General features: G+C 35.2%; 2 long non-coding RNA genes across 2 annotated transcripts; both read right to left on the bottom strand.

Moving 5' to 3' along the window:
• Nucleotides 1-5,241: 5,241 nt before the first annotated feature.
• On the bottom strand, nucleotides 5,242-21,947 carry LOC125615821. Its single transcript, XR_007346420.1, has 4 exons — nucleotides 21,821-21,947; nucleotides 21,195-21,199; nucleotides 9,849-9,853; nucleotides 5,242-5,253 (listed from the first exon to the last, which is right to left on the bottom strand). It is a non-coding gene; the product is annotated as an uncharacterized LOC125615821 (long non-coding RNA).
• LOC125615822 lies at nucleotides 18,263-19,631 on the bottom strand. Its single transcript, XR_007346421.1, has 2 exons — nucleotides 19,509-19,631; nucleotides 18,263-18,371 (listed from the first exon to the last, which is right to left on the bottom strand). It is a non-coding gene; the product is annotated as an uncharacterized LOC125615822 (long non-coding RNA).
• Nucleotides 21,948-24,270: the final 2,323 nt, after the last annotated feature.

Here is a 24,270-nt window from a genome sequence, read left to right on the forward strand (position 1 = left end):
GACTCCTCCTAATCCTTCTTAGAATAAGTGAGAATGATTCCCTAGAGCACCACTATGAAAGGATGTCACACTCATTCCTCACTAACATAAGGAACTAGGAAATACTGTGAAATCCAGACCATAAGCACAATATAAAATAGTGCTGTGCCCCAGAATTTTCCTCCCCTACTTCATACAGTTTTAGTCAGCAAAAAGCTGGACATTTTTTTGTGTGTGTGCAAAATGCTCAATGTTTGAGTCACCCCTAGTATCTTCTCCTATGATCTGGCTGATGCCAGCATTGAAGGATATTTGAGAAGTTTGAGGAGGTCATTAAAAACAGAGTAGACTTCCAGGCCCTTGGCTGATTTTCTTCCATTTGAGCTGGATCCATGGAAACAAGTGGACAGCTGCGGACAGGAAGCCAGGCTTAGGAGGTAGCGCAGAGGTCTTAGATAAAGCAAACAAATCAAGGCTTTGGGAGGTGACAAAAAGGAAATGAGCAAAGTCACACCCTAAGCCCATCCTCCTGGCAGTCCACTAAGCAGGAAACAAAGCCAGGAGACCAATGGCCCCCGTGGTGACAATATACTACACAGGTGGTCAGGAGGAAGCTTAAGTTAGATTCTGTCTTTTTAACCCACTTTGATGTTTTTTAATTGCCTAAATTTGTGTTCTAAGAAAATAAGGGAAGGACCTTCTGAGTTTTTAATCTTATAGTGAAGATAGCTTATGACTTACTGAAGCTCTTTTTAAAAATAACTTGAATCTGATCTTACAAAGTATTTTCTTAAATACAAAGAAATCTATTGGTCACTGCTAACAGTGTCATTTATTTTAGAAATTGAAAAAGAAGAAAGAAAACAAAAACAACTTAAAGATTTAGCATTCTTCCCTGATTCTTGTTGTTGCTTATTAAGGATAAACCCAAGCCTTCAGATCTTGAATATTTTTCCTACTCTCAAAATGCAGGCAGGCCTTTGTTGATAATGAAGACCACAATAAGAACCAGAATACTTCTAGAATACCAAATTATGTCTGAACAGTAAATAAATCACAACTAATCTAAAGCTAATGTTACAGTTTAACTGCTAAGAAAAATAAAACAATAATTTAAAGCAATTAAAAGTGAAATTATGAAATAAATATTTTTGCCATATGCATATAGGAAAGATAGCTGGTTATCATCATATACAAATGTTTGAGTGTCTATATAATGTTTCAAGAAGGTCACAGGAAGATCGGATTGGTGTATAAGAAAAGGACAGTAGCTAAGACATTCTCAATCACAAAATTAATTCAACCAAAGTAAGAGAGATGAGAATGAATATAGTATGCATGGAGAGGAAACAAATGAAATCAATCTGAGCAAAAAAGACTGCATGTATTCTTAGGAAGCTGTGAAAAATAAATGTATGTAGTTCAGGTGGTCTGGTCTTGTACACATAGCTGAAGAACTTGAAACTGATAGGTCAAGAAGTCATTACAGTTTCTGTAATAAGAGAACACAATGGGAGGGGAGCTTTAGGAAATTATGCAGGTCAATTTTGGGGGAGGATGACATAATTGATGCATGTAAGATGTAAGACTTAAGTTTATAATTCAAACATGTCAGCATAAGAACCTAACCAACAGTGGGACATTAGAAAAGAAGAGAATTCAAGAAACATTGATAAAAAAGGAGGAATACCTAAGTCCCTGACAGACTGGATATGGAGTAGTAAGTCAACATATCAAACGTGCCTCCAACAATTCTTTATAAATAAAATAGCATATTAAATACTACTCTAGAAAACTGCTGAGAGAAATGAGGTATTGGGCAGGGGCAGGGTGGGGCACTCTGCTGTTTTTCAAATTTATTATAATTCAAAGCAATGACTATTGGCACTCAACACTGTTCTTAACTGCCATCAAAGAAAGAAACATTTCAGTTCTGAGGAGCTTTTAATATAGTTTAGCAAAAATGCATTGCAGACAATTATATAAAACAAAATAAAACATGAAAACAGTGATGATAACTAAATATCATTTAATTATGAATTAAATATTGAACTAAATTTTATCCATAGAGTTGAAAATAAAGGAATAACACAGGAAGTGGGGGCAGTGGATTAAAATGTCACAAATGGAAAGCAGGATGCTGAATCTTGAGTTATGCATGGAGAGATTAGAAATAGAGAAGGAGGAACTGAGGCGGAGCCAGTCATGGCAGGAATCTGCTGAGCTGTCAGAATGAAGACTGAGGAATCTGCACAAGTAAAAAATGATATTAAGTAGCAAGAACAAGCAGCTGCCAAAAGCCTGTTTTAACCGGAGGTGTACAACACACACCTAGAATCATGACCCAGTGAGTAAAACAGAAGCAGCCTGACAGCTTTCTAATGTCAACATTATTCTGTACTTAACACACTTGCTCAAGTGCTGTTCTCTATAGGAATAGAGACCTTGTCAGCACTTTCTGTTCTGTTTCTATCATCATCATCATCATCATCATCATCATCACCATAACAATTGTAATAAATACTTTAACATGCCACTTGTTTGACTTGCCATACAAAGTTTTACACTGGAAAAAAAATTTAAATGAACTAAAATTCTGCTTCCTAATCTGCTTGGTTCTGTAAGGCAGTGGACAGGAAGGGAAAGGTGGTAAGGAACAAAGCAATAAAACAAATTTAAGGGTCTGGGTTTGTCCCTTAGTTGGTAGAGCATGTGTGAGGCCCTGGGTTCGATCCTCAGCACCACATGAAAACAAATAAATAAAATAAAGGTTAAAAAATAAACCAACAAATTTAAGTTACTATATAAACCAGCATAGGAATTTCATTAGAAAGTAAAAGGAACAAATATATGTTTTGTCAACGAGGATGATGAGTTTTTCAGAGCTTGAATAGCACTTCAGATGCTATTGCATCTTAAGCTTGACAGTAGCTCTAGTGACCACGTACTCTCTACCAGAGCATAACTATAAGTATTGCAAATTGCATCAAAATGTTTAGATTAAATGTGCTTGGGTTCAGTCCTAGACTCTCCAATCATTACTTCAATGACAAGAAACTTAATTGCCCTATGTTCTAATTGCCTCATCTGTGAAATGGAGTCTGTACAGTAATCTACCTTACCTATTTGTTAGTATTGGTTAAGATGTCATTTGTAAATCACTTAGCAGATTGACCATAGCAAGAGCATTCCTATTAAGAACAATATTCTCATTGTTAGGAGAATTTCTTCCTTTCTATCTGCTTAAATAAGTACTAATCCCCTTCCTCCCAAATAATAATATTTCTGGAATGTAGATGATATGTGTGATAACAAGCCCTTTAATGACCTTTGGAAAAGGATTGTCAGTCACTGGTATTTTCAGGTTCTTCCTCTTTCCTTCTCTTGGAATGACATTTTTAAGCATAATAGTGATTTAATATTTCCTTCAAATGATCAGTTGTTTGCCTATAATATGTTACACAATTAAAGAGAATACCAGCATTGTTCCAGGAGCCTGAAGGAGTAAAATTGTTTCACACGTGATATGACTTTTCTACATGGTGTGAAAATAACTGATCATTGGGTTAAAAAAAAATCAAAATCAATTTAGAGTTAAAAGTAATGATTCAAACAATGCAACTAAAAACTTTGAAATTGTATCAGATTAACTGATATCTCTTTCATTGTCAAAACCCAGTCTACCTATTTAGATTTTTAGTAATGTGGAATTTCAAGTTACATCATTATGGCACCAACAAATGAGTTAATTCTTGTCATGTGTGTCCTAAACAAGCAGTCATGTTGTGTTGTGCTGAGGGATTTTTTGCATATATACAAATACAGACCCAAAGTGTAAGAAAAATTAAGACAACAGTTCTTTCAGCATTGTAACACTGTGCTATTGTTGCATGTAAAATCACCACCCACTAACAGTTGGAAAAGCCCTTTGAATTGTTTCCAACAAAGAGTTAAGTTGAAGAAGAAGTGAAATGCAAAGAATGTTCAGTTAATAATGGATAGTTAGTTGTAGGAATAAGAAAGTGCAGAAATGCAGGCACTGGATTATATTTCCTTTTTAATTGTCACTCACATTCCCCAAGAATTCTCTCAAACTTAATCACAAAACAGAACCTGACCTTTAACAAGTTGTAGCACTGAAATGTTAACCTTCAACATTTTGCAAAATTCTTTAAACACTTCCTCTGGAAAACACATAGCTCAAAGTGCTAAATTTGTCTCCTATAATAACCACAACAGGATCGTAACAAACCCGCATTTAAAAACCAAATAAAGCCTTCCGTGGGGGCGGTTCACCACTTCCCCCTTTTTTTAACATGCAGGAACTAATTTAGCTGAGAAGATAAAAGCAAGAGCTGCCTACAGATGTATAAAGAAACTAGATCCTAGAACATAAAATGCCTTGGTGGCAGGGTGGTCTGGGAAGTTTTCTGTAAAGAGAGCCTTCTCTTGACTTAGAATGTCATAAATGGAAAGCAAGAGTCTGAGACCAGTAGACCAAAGAAGGAAGAAAAGGCACCCAAATTAATTTCAACTTTAACTATCTATGTATTTTCCGACTATGTATCTCCACATCCATTTTCAGTATATTGCCAGTGTGAAGAAGATACTCAAAAATTCAAGGCTGAGATAAATTCAAAGCTACTGTCAAACTACCAACATCAGACATGGCTACTGTCAAACTACCAACATCAGAAGAGCAAAACTCTAGAGCTTCTGACTGATGACCAAACCCTCCTCTTTCTTTCTCAGAAAGAACTTGTAAAATATCATCTCTTCTATAAACCCTTCCCTCTTGCTGAAATATGGTCATTTGATCCCAGCCCAGGTGGTCTCAGCACACGCATAGGATGTAGCTTTCACACAGAAAACACTAAGTTTACTTAGTTCATGTCTCATTTATAACTTCCCAACTTAATTTTTGAGTTTGTTAAGTTGTTGGGCATCTACTTGATTGTAAATCTGTGAGCTACATTATGTGGACTCTGGCAAATTTTAAACTATAGGAGTTCTGTATGGAAGCCTCATTAATTCAACACATGTATTTTATTTTCTTTTTGTTCTAATTAGTTATACATGATAGAAGACTGTATTTTGACGTATTATACAAATATGGAGTATAACTTCTCATTCTTCTGGTTGTACATGATGTAGAATCATATTGTTCGTGTAATCATTTATTCACATAGGACAGTATGTCCAATTCATCCTACTATCTTTCCTATTCCCATTCCCCCTCCCTTCCCTTCATTCCCCTTTGTCTAATCCAAAGTACTTTTCTTCTTTCCTAAACACCCCCCATTGAGAATTAGCATCCACATATTTTCTAACGGTGTCCCCTTGTACTAAATGTTCTATATCTTCAATAAAATGAACAGGGTGGAGATAGGCAAATACATAAAGGGCAGATTTCACCCATCTTTTCTTAACTCTTACAGAGAAGTTTTAAGAGACTGTATGTCAACTAAGCACATCTCATCAATTTTTCTACTGCTTTTTTTCTTTTTTCAAAATAAATAAGAAACTCAAAAGTAATAAATCCTATTATTCTTTAAATAAATGAAAATCATGCTAAAAACATGTATCATTCTATTAGCGCAGCTTATATGATCTAGTGCAATTTGGCAGCATACTTTTACTCCCTTATTATTTTCAGAAATTATTTTTGAAAATGAAATTCAAATACCAAATTGGGAGAGAACATGCATGCAGGACTAGACCATGTGAGACTACACAGGCACTAGATAGAAATATGAAGCAAATGATGTACACTTTCAGAATTCTCACCTTTCTCAAACTCTCTTTATAAATATCCAGCAACTGTGACCTCTTAATATACCATATCATCATATATCTGTATTTCTCTTCTACTTCCTTCAGAATTTTTTTCTGCTCTAGATTTCTTTGTATCAAAACTTTGTTTTTTTATCTAGACATTTCATTTCTCCCATCCTCACTTTCTGAAATACATTTGCCTTTTTAGGAGGTGTTTTTGAAGATAACTCCTTAACCCAAGGGGTTTTAGAATCTTTCATATTGTGTGAATTTTCTGTAAATAATAAACCCACTTGGCTCTAGATGTGAGTACATGGCTTATTTAAATATTTTTAAACAAATCAAAAAGTATAGGAAAAAAATACAACCAATTGTTCCTTTTACACTGCTAAATAGTGATTTTGATTGCCCCATACTAAAAAAGGTGGTCATAAATTGTGACCCTCACAATTTAAAAAATGACACACTCAGACAATTCTATTTAGTATTATTCTCTTGAGTCCATCAGTATAATAATAAGTTAAAATGAGAAAAATTGGGTAACTCATCTCTTTACCCAATCTCATCCTCTGCTAGTGGCAAAATTCTGGGGAAATAAAAAACTATCAACTGGGGCTCCTTCCAGAACTAAAGTATCAACCATTAAAGCATAATGTGGCCCCTTTCTTCTTGTAAGCTCTAAGCAGAAATTTCTGCTTTGTACAAAACTAGAGCTTTCTGATATTGTAAATGATCACAAACTCTTCCCCTGTCCACATCCACAGTGTTGTCGTTCAGCTTTGTAGATACCTCTATCCATAGGTGGAACATATTTCTCTACCCCTTAAATCTGGATTGGTCACATGACTTGCATTACTCAACAGTACTTTAACAAGTGTAACAGGAGAGGATTGGAATGCTGTACACTTTGGGACTTGCCTTTTTGTTTCTCTGGGAACCCTTCAACTACCACATGAATAAACCCGGCTGAATACATCTGTTGAATGATGAGAGTGGATTTGCTGGATGGTGTGATGGGGCCTGATGGAAGGTACAAACAGGTGTACTGGACAAGGAGAGACATGGAGCTCAGATAGTCCTATCACACTTTACAGTGAATAATCCACCTATCATGTGAGCAAGACCATAATGACCAGTGCCCCAGGTAAACTAACAGCTGACATCAGATACAGAGTTTACACCCAATAACTTATAATCAGAAACAACATAATGAGATAATCACAGATCAAATCACCAACACACAGTCAATAAACTAAATAACATTGCTTTGAGCCACTAAATTTTGATATGGTTCGTAACAATAAAAGTTGATGCACTGGGGCTGGAGTTGTGGCTCAGCAGTAGAATGCTCACCTAGCAGATGTGAGGCTCTGGGTTCAATCCTCAGCACCTATCTATAAAAATAGATTAAAAAAGTAAAGGTATTGTGTCCAACTACAACTAAAAAAATGATAATAATAATTAATTAATTTTTTAAAATTTGATGAACTGACTCCATGAGAAGAAAATTGGGATTTGTTCAAGAAACGTTTCATTCTTCAATATGAGTTTGGATTTTGCTATTTCTGGAAATTAATACTTTCCTTTGGTAGAGGTGCATACATTTGCCCTTAGCATATTATAATTTAATAAATGGGTCTGCAGTTCACATTAGTACAATTGTCCAAAAGAAAACTCAATATGGAAAATTCATCTTCCTTGGACCAAAGAAGAAGAAAACCAGAGGCAACAATTCAAGATGATGCTTTAACTGTATCTCTGACCAACCGAAGGACCCCAGAAGCTCTTCTAAAAAAAAAAATATCTCATACTGATCTATGTAGAAAGAAAGATTTTGACACAGAGAGCAGGAACATTTTGGCTAGTAGGATAAATCAAGGGAGAGGTGACTGGTAAATATCACCATGAGAACTGAAGAAGCAGCTAGAAAGAGATTAAAAATCCCAGGAAAATAGAATCAGTTACAACTTGAGAAATTCTCATGAGACCACCCTGTGAAGGTGATCTAAATTATTTTGGTGCCTTTTCTCTGGTACTCTGACAAATGTCCTATTTATCTAGTTTCTAAGTATTTCCTTTTCTACCTTATTATTAGTTCTTTTTGAAATTATTACAAATATACAGCAAAATTAATTTTGCAGATTTTCCAAGTCCATTGTGATGACCTTGGATAGATTGCTAGAAGACTCTGGAAAATAATGCACAACCCTGAAGAAGATTGAGGGGAGATAGCTGTGCTGAACTTCCCTCTCCACCCCTCCTCCACCATACAGAAGAGGAAGCTGCCTTCTGAAAGAAGGTGGCCGGATGCTCAGTATTGGGTTTCAATACCTAGAAACAGACAAAGGTGCCTGGGGTCAGGAATTATCAGAAGATGTTTCATAAACAAAATCTCTCTTAAGTAGGTTCCAGTTGTCTTCTCGTTTCTCCTGAAATAACCACTTTGAAATGATCCCTGGTTGCAAGATGGACTGAATGAAAACAAAACACTAAACCAGCATGTAGCTACTTTCATCTCTCTTTTTTTTTTTTGAACTTCCTTTAAAATGGTTTTCTCTTTTCCTGAAGCACTATTTTCTTCTAATTTATAGTTATTTCTGAATACATAGTATACCTCTGGTAGACTGCAGGCCAGTCACAGAAAAGAAATATATGCTTGTCCATAATGAATATCCCAAGACTAGATATACACATTAATTTAAAATGGTAAAAAGTAGTTGTTCAGTATTCTTTTGATTTATTTTAATCAAGAGATGAGTGAATAAATTCCTGAATGTTTTACATAATCAACAAATTTGCCTAAGGAGATACATCAAATTAATGAGTAAAATGATCTTACTTCAAGAGTAAAAAAAGCTATTGAGAGGTCCTGGATATAATGAGTAAAACCTAAAAAAATGTGCTAAGAGGTGACTTGTTAAAACAAGTCTCAAGCACTTAGTTAAGGGGGCATTAGTTCAGAAAGGAATCTCACAGACATATGGCTTAATAACTTACAGGCTTGTGAATTTCATGCACTTTGCTGAAGAAAAAAGTTTACCTTTAAACAATAATTTTGAAATCTATGATGTTAATTTAAAGACATTTGTGTATATTTAGTTGTCTACACTAAATATAATATTTTCAAGACAAAGCAGAACCAGGAGGGATATGTTACAAAAGAGACAATTCTAGTCTATTTTAAAGGGACAGTTTCCACACAGACATTAGTTTAATTCAGTTGATTGAAATGTGATACTTTAATTCTCACATTTCCTCTTCCATGGACATTCTTGCTCTATCTTTCCTGCTTGAGAAGAATCTAAGCACATCACAAGATTATTAGGAAGAGTTCTGAAATTTCGAATCTCTGGATAGAGGGAGAGAGAATCCTTCAGAGTCTTAACATCAATTACAATCTTAATTCTAAATACAAATGAAGACATTTTAACACCTATAGCCGTCATTTCAACATTTCCACAGCAGTAACAAAAGCTAAATTTTCTTTTAAACAGTCCATAAGCAACATACAGAAATCAGTTGGTGCATTTCCCTGTTTCTCTAAAATTATAACCAGCAAAACTTCTGATTTTGTCCCGGTAAGATAAATTCAAAGAACTAGTTTTTTGCCTTTGGCATTAATTTGAGAGATGATTCAGACATCTTCTCAAACATATATACCTTTCTAAAATGGCACAAAGCAGATTTAAACGGGTACAATTTCAAAGCTGAGCAAAAAAGATTAAATGCTCCTACTACAGATTGAACATCTAAAGAGATTTTAGAGCAAGTTCCCTTTGAAAATTCTGCCCTTGAGAGATGGTTTGCTTTTCATCACACATTCATATTTTTATTTCATATTTGCTACTTTCACAGAGCATTCTGAAACTATTTCTCCTCTGTGGTTGCACTTTAACATTAGATCTAATAGAAAACACCACTCCCCCACCCCCTTTATCTTAAACATGAGCACAATCTGAACAAGTTAATTTTATTTCTCTCCTGTTGTGAAAGTTTAGTCCAAATTTCTATAAACAGATTTATAAGTTATCTATGCCATATTTAGATTTGAATAGTTTATCTGTCACAAATATATATTTGAAAATTATATCCACAAATCCTTTAAAGAAGTCTATTACATTTCATTTTGAATGACTGCAATTTGTTGGAACAGCAAGCAGTAAAACTACATGTATTTACATATACACTGAAAAAATACATAATTTGAAAATTCTATTTTACTTGCAACATAGTAGCACATTATACCACATTGCTAAAACGAGAACTACAAAATATAGCCTTTCCTATAATATTGAATTTTTCTGAAATAATATTTTTAGATAATAGTCTTTAAATTTTGATATCACGGGCCCTTTTGCAATGTAAGTAAAGATCACTATTTCTCATAAGGTGCCTTTTATGAAGTTGCAACAAAGGTGAGAAAAACAGGAGAAAGAAAAGAAGGGGAAAAAAGAGTAAAAGAAAGAACGAATTATCTCTTGGCTTAGTGATGTAAAAACAGAACTAAATTTCAGAGCTTTCCTTGGAGTTAACAGAGAACAAGGAAACAAAAATATTTTATATTCAAACATCCTGTATATTGATGCTATGGAGTAAAAAGTAGAGGCCAGGTAAGCAGACACTATAACTCCAGCCAATCACAGAACCACAGACTGTCTCATCTGTATTAAAAAGTGTTGAGAAAATATACACTTGGAAGTGTCTTCGAAGCTATCTGTGAAAAGGTATACTTTCAGGAAGGTTTATGAGGATCATTAGTTAGTTGATGCAAATTATTTTGCACAGGAAAATCATACAGAAAACCTGAAGCATTTAAAGTTATAACAAAGATGTTCTGAAAAGTCAGATTTTAAGATTTATGACTTCACAATTTGTGAGATGGGAAAAAAGATTTAAATTTAAAAAATTGTTTGGATAACTGCACTTATAAGTACTTAAAAGTCAACAGAAAGAACTAGAATTTATGTTCTAAATTATCTCCAGGAGATATTTGGTTCATTCTTTTTTATTTTATTTTATTTTTTGTGGTACTGGGGATTATCTGCCACTGAGCCACATTCTTAGCCCTATTTATTTATTTATTTATTTTTTTGAAACAGGGTCTCACTAAGTTGCCCAGGCTGGCCTACAATTTAGGATCCTCCTATGTCTGCCTCTGCTGCTGGGATTACAGGTGTGCACCACCATGCCCAGCTACTCCATCCAGTCTTTTTGATGCATGGCCTTTACGCTTGTTTCAAACCATGGAACCACTTGTTTAAAGGAAAAAGAAAAAATATTACTTTTGATCCCTAGAACTGCCTTAGTATTAGAGAATCATCTGGCTTCAGACCAAGTGTCTCCTTAAAATAAAATTCCTAATTAAATTGTCTCCAGAACAACATCAGAAAAGGAAGAACAGGGGGGAAAGGAAGAAAAGTGCTGGCAATCTTGACAGTCATTATCTGATCTTAAACATCTCTAGGCACAGTCTAACCCAAACACTGCTCTCAGTTCCTTTCCTCCCTGCCCCACTCCTCTGCTTCCCTCCAACTGATCAACTTTGAGGCTACACCCATGTCTTTGTTAGTTCCTGGAATGGCAGAAATCTCAGAAATATCTTTTATAATATTTATAATTATAATATTTTATAATATTATAACTCCAGCCAATCACAGAATCACAGACTGTCTCATCTGTATTAAAAAGTGTTGAGAAAATATACATCAAATTATAACTGATATAATCTCAGTTATATCTTTTTTCTCTTTTTTTAATTTTTACTTTTTTAAATTTATATATGATAGCAAAACACATTACAATTCTTATTACACATTTAGAGCACAATTTTTCACATCTCTGGTTGTAAACAAAGTATATTCACACCATTTCATGTCTTCATACATGTACTTTGTATAATAATGTTCATCACATTCCACCATCATTTCTAACTCCATGCCCCCTCCCTTCCCCTCCAACCCCTCTGCCCTATCTATCCATAGAGTTGTCTATTCCTCCCACACTCCCCCTCCCTACCCCACTATGAATCAGCCTCATTATATCAGAGAAAACATTCAGAATTTGGTTTTGGGGGATTGGCTAACTTCACTTAGCATTATCTTCTCTAACTTCAACCATTTACCTGCAAATGCCATTATTTTATTCTCTTTTATTGCTGAGTAATATTCCATTGTGTATATATGCCACATTTTTTTATCCATTCATCTATTGAAGGGCATCTAGGTTTGTTCCTCAGTTTAGCTATTGTGAATTGTGCTGCTACAAACATTGATGTGAGACTCCTATAGTGCAAGAATTAAAATCAAGAATCAATAAATGGGATGGACTCAAACTAAAAAGTTTCTTCTCAGCAAAAGAAACAATCTGTGAGGTGAATAGAGAGCCTACATCTTGGGAGCAAATCTTTACCCCTCACACATCAGATAGAGCACTAATATCTAGGGTATATAAAGAACTCAAAAAGCTAAGCACCAAAATAACAAATAACCCAATCAACAAATGGGCTAAAGACCTGAACAGACACTTCTCAGAAGATGATATACAATCAACCAACAAATATATGAAAAAATGTTCATCATCTTCATCATCACTAGCAATTAGAGAAATGCAAATCAAAACTACCCTAAGATTTCATCTCACTACAGTCAGAATGGCAGCTATTATGAATACAAACAATAATAAGTGTTGGCGAGGATGTGGGGGAAAAGGCACACTCATATATTGCTGGTGGGACTGCAAATTGGTGCGGCCAATATGGAGAGCAGTGTGGAGATTTCTTAGAAAATTGGGAATGGAACCACCATTTGACCCAGCTATCCCTCTCCTTAGTCTAAATCCAAAGGACTTAAAAACAGCATACTACAGGGACATAGAAATTGTTATTTCTAATGCCCTCCTTTCTGGCCCCAGCCCCATCTCCTGAGTGGCTCTGTCATTCCACTCACATCCTCATTTCTGTCTTATATAAACTTATATTTCCTGTGCTTCCTTGAGGCATTACTGCTATCCCTAATCTATCTAGGTCTCATAAATCACTTAAACTAATGTTTACCAACAATTTGCATAACAAAATTAAAAAGAAGAATATTTTCATTTTAACATTTTAAATGCTCAAGGTTACTTACTCCACTGGACAAAGTGAGCATGAGCGCTCTGTCTCTTCTGGCCATGCTCAGCCCTCAGAGAGCTAAGAAGCACTTCATCTCAGCACATCAGTATTCTCTAATACAGAAATCATTGCAAATTTTTGAAGAGGCAAAAATCTGGTAGGGTCTAACTTAAAACATTTCTTGCTAATATCCTTAAATCCTTTGCCCTCTTATTCTCACAACCAACCTGCCCTCAACCCCAGAATACTACATTCAGTTATGGATTTTCTCCACCCATGAGTCTAAATCTTAAGTACTGTGAAGTAGACCCATGTGGTAAGAGATGGGAACCAACACAGCTTTTTGGTCTCTACCTTTGGACAGTATCTCAAGATCATGTGGTAATTGTTTTGTGGGCTCCTAAGCAGCTCCCTCTACAACTCTACATTTTTAACATTCATCATTCTCATGAAGACCTCAATCCTAAGTCCTCAAAGTCTTTTAGGTCCCCTTCACAAAGAAACAGAAGCCATCATGTAAGTAACTCCCCAACTCCATGCTCTCTCTCAGATGCACATGTATTTGACATTAGGAACTGCATCTTCTCTCAATTTCAGTAGAAGACATATCCACCTGCAGGCTCATTCATCCTGTCCATTCTCTAGATTCTCTGAATTACTTGAGGACATTATCACATAAGTTATCCATTTACTTTCCTATATTTACAACCATATTGCCTCTTAATTTGGTATTTATTAAACGTCCACATTCCTATTATTCTCTTCATTCTACAATAGCCAAGCTTTATGAAAGGAGCAGACACATTTATTATCCCTTCATCACCTCCCCATTACTCCTCATATGGAAATGTTTCTGCCTCTCTTCAATTCCTTGAATCTGTTCCTGTCATAATTGCTAATAACCTCCTCATTCCTAAGGCCACTGGAAATCTTTCAGCCTTAAGCCTCCAGAACCTTACTTCAGCCTTCACAACTCTTGACTCACATTATCAAATTCCCACCCTTCTTAATTGCTGTGATACCTTTCTTTTCTGATTTCCCTTCTGTTTCAAAGGATGTTGTGAGCCCCTCTTTGTCTGTCACCACTCACTCCAGATTTCATTATGAATCATCTCTTCTCACTTCACATACTTTCTCTGCAGTTCTCTTCTCATCTCCTAGTTTAAAATGCCACTATGAGCACTTAAAAACCTCTCTGTGTTCATTACTCGGATGCAAACATGCTGAGGGGAGGGAACTTTTTTCTTCTTCCTCATTGTTTTTCTGGCATCTGACACATATTATGTAATAAGTAGTATGTATGGAATGAAAGAAATTCACATGTACATTTTTATCCTAGACCTTGCTTAAAAGCTTCAGGATGGTTCATCATTTTGCCTACTCTCCATGTCCTTCAGATGTTGCTCAGATGTCTCAAGCACACATTTCCCCCACACACACACACACACACACTTATCTCACTTCTCTATGTTCCCTACCATGTTCAGACAACAGCCATCCCACTGGTGAGTCAAGGTGAGCACCCAGTACCCACACCTTGATATAGATTTCTGGTCTCTGCCCTGAGAGTTAACTGTTTAAAGGGAATTATATGGTAAGAATGGTAATTCAGAATCTAGTAATTCATACAAGTGTACAAATGTAGTTCTTGAAAATGAATTCAGAGTTTGTATTTATCATAAACTCATGTCTTCCTATATCTGAACATCTGCTTTTCAATCGACTTATTGCCCCAGTTCCTCCACTTCTTTTGAGAAGTTGGATGAGCTATCAGTTTCCTTCTTAAGAACTTCTTGGATTTCATTCCCTGCCCCCAACAGACTGCAGTGGTGTAGGTGCTACCTGTCCAAAGCCCCTTAGGTCTACTGTGCTTATAGAATTTATCTCTTACTATAAGAATTACTTGTTGGTTTTCCTGTTTCACCCACTATTTAATGAGCTACTGGAGGACAAGAAGGTTATTCTGGCATCTTCTATTCTCTCATATTCTGTTCTCAGAGATAACCATAATACTTAGCACAAAGTACTTAATCAATGAATTTGGATAAATAATACTGACACTTTGAAGTTTCTGTTGATGAGATGGAGTAAAAAGAATGCAATTCATCACAATTAAATAAATCAATGAGTTAAACCCTAAGTTTTCATTTGGAAAAGAGTTTATTTGCTTACATATACTGATCTTCCAGGAGGATTATTAATTTCATCATACTTAATAAAGGAAAGCATAATAAAGTAAAGCTACTTAATCAAATGTCACAATCACCTGAAATTGAGCCAGTGTTTTATATAGTTCCCTAAAGTGACACAATAGATCTCTACTGACAGTTTCCATTGACACTCTGATTTTTTCTACCTTTCCATTTTTCTCCTGATTTCCACTCACACTGTGGTCCTAATGACTAGAATTCAGGCAGTCATTTTGGAGCCTAAAGAAAAAGGTCAAGAGAACCACAGAGACCTTTTTCTTGATCTTTTTTAACCAGCAATCTACCTCTATACATCTCATTACAAGAGAAAAATAAGTCCTTATGTGTTTAAGTAGGTATGACAAATAGACAATACTAATTAAACTAGTCATTAAGTGACAAAATCCAACTGCATTACATTATTCAAATGTTTGAGACATCCCTACTGCCTATATTACTACTTTCCAACATACCTATTACATCCACTCAATGAACACTCTGATACAGCACATTCTATTCATCAACTGGTCAAAACAAGAAATTCCACAATTTGAAGTTCCTTTTTCTTTTTTCTTATTTTTTATTTTATACCAGGGATTGAACCCAGAGGAGCTTAACCCTTGAGCCTCATCCCCAGAAACTCCCCCTCTCCCACTTTATAAAAACTTTTTTTTTGGAGACAGGGTCTCACTAAGTTTCTGAAATTCTCTGTAAGTTGCTGAGGCTGGTTTTGAATTTGCAATCCTCCTGCCTCGGGTTCCCAAATTGCTGGGATTACAGGTATGCACCACTGCATATCCATTTTCTTAATATAAATCTGCTTCAAAGTGTCAGTATTATTTATCCAAATTCATTGATTAAGTACTTTGTGCTAAGCATTATGGTTATCTCTGAGAACAGAATATGAGAGAATAGAAGATGCCAGAACAAGCTTCTTGTCCTCCAGTAGCTCATTAAATAGTGGGTGAAACAGGAAAACCAACAAGTAATTCTTATAGTAGGAGGTAATTTCTATGAGCACAGTAGACCTAAGGGGCTTTGGACAGGTAGCACCTACACCACTGCAGTCTGTTGGGGGCAGGGAATGAAATCCAAGAAGTTCTTAAGAAGGAAACTGATAACTCATCCAACTTTTCAAGATCCATTTTCTTAATATAAATCTTTGATCTCTTTCAAACTATAAATGTACTTAGAATTAGTTGCACGTAAGCTTCAGACACTTATCTTTTCAACAAACTTTTATGGCATGTTTATTATGTTGCTTGACATGTTGTTAAAGGTCTAAAAGTAAATAAAACACAATCACTATCTCAAGAAACTTACACATCAATGTTGAAATTATTCCCAAACTAACACCAAAACAGAATCTAGGGCTGGGGTTGTGGCTTAGTGGTAGAGCGCTTGCCTAGCATGTGTGAGGCACTGGGTTTCATTCTCCACTACATATAAATAAATAAATAACAAAGGTCATGGGACAACTAAAAGAATGTATATTTTTTAGAAAAAAAGAAAAAATAGAATCTAGATGTTTGGAAAGAAATGAAGTTTGTGTTATTGAGGCGAAAGTAAGATAAACTAAATTTATTATGGTGCATAAAAGGGTTCCCAGAGGAACCTCTATTTCAGTTGAGTGATCAGGACCAGTAAAAGTTAGTGGAATTTGTTTGTGTTTTAGAGAAGGAAGGTTAGAGCGAAGGCAACAAGTATAAAATTCTAGGCACCATGGTATGTGGAAATAACAACTATTTCAACCTTGCTGATCCACAGGAAGAGTCTTAGATACAATTGAAGGACTTTAAATTTTATACTGGAAGTTAAAGAAAGCCATTGAAGTATTCTATGTTATGACATGATTAGATCTGCATTTTTGAAATGCAGTTATATAATTTTCATTAATGTGTAGAAAGAAACAGGAGAATGCAGCAGGAGACAAAGATTCCAGGGGAGGTTTATCCAAGAAATTCAAGTAAAAAGTGAGCCAGACTTATGACAGTAGCTGAAGTCTTGACAGTAAGGTTGGTAAGGAGGTGAGTATTGGGTAATCTGTGTATGAGATCAGAGGGATAAGGTTTGGTAACCAACCAGATTTGGAAAATCTACATTCAGAAGGATTTGTAGTGTTCCCAGGGTGTTTTAGTCAGCTTTCTCACTGCTGTAACTAAAGGATCTGACCAGAACAACTGTAGAGGAGGAAGAGTTTATTTGAGGGCTCACAGTTTCAAAGGTCTCAGTCTATAGAAAGGCAGCTCCATTCCCGAGGCTCAAGGTGAGGCAGAATATCATGGGAGAGAGTGTGGGAGAGGGAAGCAGCTCATATGATGATCAGGAAGCAGAGAGAGACTCCATTCGCCAGGTCCAAAATATACCCCATAGTCACGCCCCAATTCTGACTTCCTCCAATCACATTCTATCACTTCAATTAATGCCATCAGGGATTAATTCACTCATTGGGTTTAGACTTTCCTCTGAACCTTCTTACATTGCCTCACATGTGAGCTTTTAGGGGATATCTCATATCCATACCACAATACTAGGTTACTCCCTAGAACAATAGTAATATTTATAATTATCCATACTAAAGTTTTCATGGATACCAAACAAGTAGAAAAGTTGAAAAATGTTGTCTCCCTAGCCTGACAGATAAACGAGCACTGCTTCCCAATGCCAGGCCACCAACACTACCACACATGGAAATTAGGGAAAAAAGTCTTGGTAGAGAATAACAAAGAAAATATTCACCTTTTTTAAATTTTTGCATATTATATAAAAAATAGAATCTTCACATAATATATCTCAGTGTTATTTCCAAAATCTTTTCAACTCACTGAGTGAAAACAATTCTGATGGAGATATTAGAAGTTTAAAAATAGTACGTCTCCACATCAATGGTATGAAATCCCATAACTTGGATATGCTGGAGTGGAGTTAAATATAAGTGACTGGTTTCCAAAGGTTCTTCTGAAAAATAACAGCTCCGCCGGTGCCAGTGCAGCTTTGTCATGTTCTCACTTCTTGTCCCTTCTCTCATCAAGTCTGAATTTCCAGTCATTAGTCTCGGTGGAATGTGGGATTCTCTCAAATGAGGTTTCAACCTGACACCGTCACAATTTCACCTTTCCATAGCTGAAATAATTTCAGGCATCCATATAATAACCAGCACTAGAGATGTGTAAATAATCTGCCACCGGCTGTTGGTGATTAGGATTGTTTGTCTAAAAATGTCCTTAGGTCAGCTTGCAGGATGCTGTTCTTCTAACCTCTTTCCATTCTGGTTTTTGTTTTTTTGCCATTTGCTGACTTCTCACAGGATGTGAATTTGACTGCAATGTCACAGAAACATAAAGAACTTTTGAGAATTAAGACCACACAGCACAATCCATATTTCATTCACCCTTAATGCTCACAGGAATTCTGTTGATGATGTTTGTAAAAGATGTCTGCATGTTTATTCATGATACTTTGTTCCTCAAAAGATGAATTCTCACTCATGAGACTGGCTCAATTTTTTTTTCTTAATTTTTCTCAGAGTGGTACTAGTCATGAGAAATGAAGAGTTAGTTCATGTCGAAAAGAATGGAGGGAATCTCAGTGTAAATTTGTTAATCTCCTGGAATATCATGTATTTAAAATGGCTTTAGCCGATGACATTGAAAATTATAATTCTGTACTATTGTGTAGTGCATATTTTGTTCACTAAGCTGATAATGAGTTCTTTTTAAAGGTGTCACTAATTCAGCCACAAGACATTAGCTGTCAAAAAAATGTCAGATTGCTCTTCTAATAAAGTGACATGGTATGAGGTACATCTGAACATAGGCTGCTATTTAAATTGTAGAGCTCACACCTAAGGAAGCAATGTCATTAATTAGAAAAAATGTCTTAAGAAAGATCACAATGTGTTGCAACTCCAGAGTACCCACTTAAGATTTTTCTGGACAGGAGGAATAAAAGGAAATAATGTTAATTTTCTATTCAGTCCAAACAAATCATTAAGAATTTTTTTTAGCATGCTAAAAAAAAAAAAAAGTATTTTTCTGTCTGGCCATAGCAGAAATGCTGCCACTTTAAATTTTTCTCCATTTTAGTAGCATTCTTCTTTTCTATAAGTTTCTTTTACTTCAGTTTTGTCTCAGTACCTCATTCTTATGTGGAATTACTTAAAGACAATAATTATCATTCTTCCAAAAATGCCTCAGGGCTTACACTGCTGGGAGAGAGAACGAGTTCAGTTTCCTTTGGGCAGAGAGGAACAGGCTTCCCTCCAGCCGGGCTCACCCAGCTACATGTCCTGTTTGACAGACAGCTGGTCTCCTACTGTTAGGATCTAGATTTAGACTCATTCCTCCATGTTGTTTGTTAGGATTTTTCATCAGTCCCAGAAGAGAAGTACTAGATGCTTGTCCTAAAAGTCAAATTTTGTTTAAACAAAGAAGAGTGAAGAGGATGGTTACCCTTACCTCCCCATCCAGATCAGCTGAACACATCCTGAGCCAGTCCAACAGGCTAGGTCTATGCCAGATCCTTTAAATATGATAAAAATGAACAAGCATATAGGAACTTAGATTCAGCAGGGGAATGCCTTCTAAATATAGGGGAATACAAGTAGGCAAATAAGTGCAAAAAAAGTCAAACTTCTCTCAGCTTACAAATTACTTCTTCAGAAAGGTTCCTCTTCCTGAATCTAATTAGGTCTCCCTGTTACCCTTTCATTAATGTGCTTTTATTTTGCTTCATGACGACTATCATAGTATGAAATTATATATTTACTTTATATAAATGTATCTTTTAGATATCTCTCACATTACCAAAAGTTCAAAGAAGGCAGGAATTCTGTTTTCCCTTTTCTCAAAATTACTCAGAACTTAACACATTTGGCACTGTGAAAAGAAAATGGTAAAAGTCATTAATGCAAAAACAATTCAATTACCAAAGTGAATATAAATAACATAATTTATTGATCTAAGAAAATATGGGAAGAGTCTATAAAAAGAAGGGAAATTTATATAACTAGGATTCAGTATTTGAAATGATTTTGGCAGTAGTAGGTTAGATTCAAATACATAGTTTCTGAGGAAAGAAGTAAAAATAAATCTGAAGAGAGGTGAGGGACTACTTGTAGAGGTTCTGGTTGACAAACTAAGAATTTCAGGAACTGATTTTATAATGCTTAGTCATAACATTTTTTGATTCTATGTGAAGTTCTGTTTCCTCATCTCAAAAATAGAAATAGCAAGGCTAAAAAAAAATTTAACAAGTTGATTTGAGAAATAATATACATGAAGATGTTTTTCTATTTAAAGTGCAATCAAATTTCTTGACATTATACATGGTAAGTACTACAAAATCAATCCGTTTAGATTTAAAATGATGAAAGAACACAGTGCTTCGTTTGTACTGTTCCTTCTCTGTCATTGCTTTCTTCATCTGGCATTTTATGAACAGCTGGACTCTAACGATGCATATAGCACACAACAGTTGAACAGTTCTGCCACCAGCCTCCATGGTTAATTGTAAATGTTATTTGTACCCAACATCGGTAGAATGCATAGTTGTTTCTTTAATGAAATTTGCAATAGTATTCTGCTCTTGCAAGATCTGCTCTTATTTCCACTTTAATGAGTATCATTCTGCCCAATAGGCCTAGGACTGGGACATGCTTCTGGGCTAGAAGGAAGCAAATTGAAAGCTCTGGATTCAACATAATGGTGCACAAATTAAGCCTTTCCCATTTCTGGGAAATAGAATGTCTTACCCTGCTCACTTGTCTCTACTGTTTTCTTTGCCTTTGGCTTTGTGATCTGAAAAATAAGAAACTTGCCCTTTATGATTTGTGAATTATTATTTTCTATTTTATTTCATATTTATCCTGATCTTTAAGTTCTATATGCATCAAATGATCTTCTTTCTTAATTACTTCTTTGATTTGATAATAATCATAATTACATTAAAGGCTAATTTTACTGAGTACCTACTATCTGCCAACTACTATCCACACATTTCTGCATCCTTGAAATAATTCTTCAAGATGTGTGTCATCATTCCTACTTTACAGAAGAAGAAATGGAATCTCTGAAATAATGAGTACCTTGTCTAGGTCACACAATTGGTAGACAGCTTAGAATACCTATTTGATTTAATTTAACATCCACTTCCTTTCTTATATTACCACACTAACCCCTGAACTCACTGGCATATGAGATCTTTATTTCCTGCCAGCTTACTGACTCAAAGCCTAGGTTCTGTCCATATCCTGCCATATTCATTGATTCATTAAACTGGATAAAGTTAGGCTTTATTTTTTATTGATTCTTTTTAGTTATACATCACAGTAGACTCCATTTTGATATAAATATACAAGCATGAAATATATCTTATTCTATTTAGGATCCCATTCTTGTGGATTTACATGATGGTGGGATTCACTGTGATGTTTACATACATGTATGTGGGAAAATTGTTAGATTCATTCTGCTCTCTTTCCTTTTCCCATTCCCCCTTTCTTCCATTCACCTTTGTCTAATTCATTGAACATTCATTCCCTCAGTCCCCAAACCCTTATTGTGGGTTAGCTTTCACATATCAGAGAAATCATTCAACCTTTTGCTTTGGGGGAATGGCTTATTTCATTTAGCATGGTAGTCTGCAAATTCATCCATTTTCTGGCAAATGTCATAAAAATCATTCTTTTTTTATGTCTAAGTAAAATTCCACTGTGTGTGTGTGTGTGTAACGTTTTTTTCTTTTTAAAAATCATCATTGCTTTACTTACAGAATGACATTAATTACATAGCCTCTAGTGGACTTCTATTCAAAGATGACAAAAAGTGAATTGACTACATTCCAGTCTATAGAAAGACAAATATGCAATATGGCAAAAGAAACACATTTGAAAAGAATCTCAGAGCAGAAGACTTGATGTTGGAGAAGGAGGTAAGTGCTTTACCATTATTAACTTTGTGGAATAATATTTTGGAACAGATATGATCACTCATGCTTAAGTATGGAGAAATATATCATATGGCTTCATAAAATATATACTCATTTTCTCCTAATAGAAATATATACATACACATACATATTCACTCTTTGCTCTATGTTTCTGTACAGTTTATTTTTAAAGGGAATGACTATTTTTGCAATTTTAAAAAACTGAATAACTAATGACTATGTCCATGCAAAATAGAAAATTCTATGGAAAAAAAAAAAACTTGAACTGTTGAAGGGAAAGTGTTTGCCAACTGTTAATGTCTGTTTTTAGTTCCTGGAACTATAAGTGCTATTCTGCTCAATCCTTTGTTTTATTGGTTCTTAAAATTTTTTAAATGATTTACCTTTTCTTTCTAATGGAACAATAAAAGTACCCAGGACATTAGAAAAAAATGAAAAATAGTAGAAAAAAGCTGATAATCCTATAATCCAAAAAATAACCTCATAGTTCTCATAGTCCTATAACCAAAAACTACCATTCTTGCAATTTTATTTAAATATTCTGATACCACATTTTATTTATCCATTCATCTGTTGAAGGGCTCCTAGGTTGGATCATAGCTAAGCCATTGTGACTTATGCTGGTATAAACATTAATATCGCTGCATCACTTTAGTATCCTGATTTTAAATCCATGGGATATATACTAAGAATTGGGATAACAGGGTCAAGTGGTGGTTCCATTCAAAGTTTTTTGAGGAATCTCTATACTGCTTTCCAGAGCTGGTTGCACCAATTTGCAGTCCTCCCACCCATAATGTATAAGTGTACCTTTTTTCCCACATTATCACCAACATTTATTATAACTTTGATTTTTGATAATTGCCATTCTGATTGGAGTGAGATGAAATCTTAGAGTGGTTTTGATTTGCATTTTTCTGATTGCTAAAGATGTTGAACATTTTTTCATATATTTGTTGACCATTCATATTTCTTCTTCTGTGAAGTATCTGTTCAGTTCCTTTGCCCATATATTGATTGGGTTCTTTTTCTTTTTTTAAAGTTCTTTATATACCCTGGAAATTAATGCTGTATCTGAGGTGCAGGTGGTAAAAATGTTCTCCCATTCCTTAGGCTCTCTCTTCACACTCTTTGATGTTTCCTTTGCTGTGAAAGAACTTTTTAGTTTGAATCTATCCCATTTATTGATTTTTGATTTTACTTCTTGTGCTTTAGGAGTCTTGTTAAGGAAATCAGTTCCTGAGCCAAATGTTGCAGTGCTGGGCCTACATTTTCTTCTAGTATGTGCAGGGTTTCTGTCCTACTACCTAGGTCCTTGATCCACTTTGAGTTGAATTTTATACAGGGTGAGAGATAGGAGTTAAATTTCATTCTACTACATAAGGATTTCCAGTTCTCCCAGCACCATTTGTTAAAGAGGCTATCTTTTTTCCAAAGTATATTTTTGGTAACTTTATCTAGAATAAGGTAACTGTATTTTTGTGTGTTTGTCTCTGTGTCTTCTAATGTGTTCCGTTGGTCTTCTTACCTGTTTGGGAGCCAATATCATACTGTTTTTGTTATTATAGCTCTATAGTATAATTTTAGGTCTGGTATTATGACACCTCCTGTTTCACTTTTCTCTCTAAGGGTTGCTTTGACTATTCTGGGTTTCTTATTTTTCCAAATGAATTTCATGACTGCTTTTTCTATTTCTGTGAAGAAATTAATTTGAATTTTGATGAAAAGTTCATTGAATCTGTATAGAACTTTTGGTAGTATGGCCATTTTTACAATTTTAATTCTGCCTATTGGAGAACATTGGAGGTCTTTTCATCTTCTCCAATTTTCCTCAATTTCTTTCTTTAGCATTCTGTAGTTTTCATTGTAGAGGTCTTTTACCTCTTTTGTTAGATTGATTCCCAGCTTGTTGTTGTTTCTTTTGTTTTTGTTTTTTGAGACTATTGTGAATGGGATGGTTTTCTTAATTTCTCTTTCAGCTGATTCATCACTGATGTATAGAAACACGCTTGATTTATAAATGTTAATTTACCCTGCTACTTTGCTGAATTCATTTATGAGTTCTAGAAATCTTCTGGTGGAGTTATGTTTGTTGGAAGAACACTGACTATGAAGTCAGAAATTTTGATTAGAGTCGAAACCTTGGCATTTTGTACACACTTCAAGCCTTTGGGAAAGCTATTTAACCCATTCTGAGCCCAGATGCCTTACCTATCCAGTCAGAAGTCTTCCCTAGATGGTCTCTGCCAGTCTTCTCCTCTGAGGCATGCC

Source organism: Marmota marmota, unplaced genomic scaffold (genome assembly GCF_001458135.2).
Source record: "Marmota marmota marmota unplaced genomic scaffold, marMar, whole genome shotgun sequence".
NCBI classification, from domain to species: domain Eukaryota; kingdom Metazoa; phylum Chordata; class Mammalia; order Rodentia; family Sciuridae; genus Marmota; species Marmota marmota.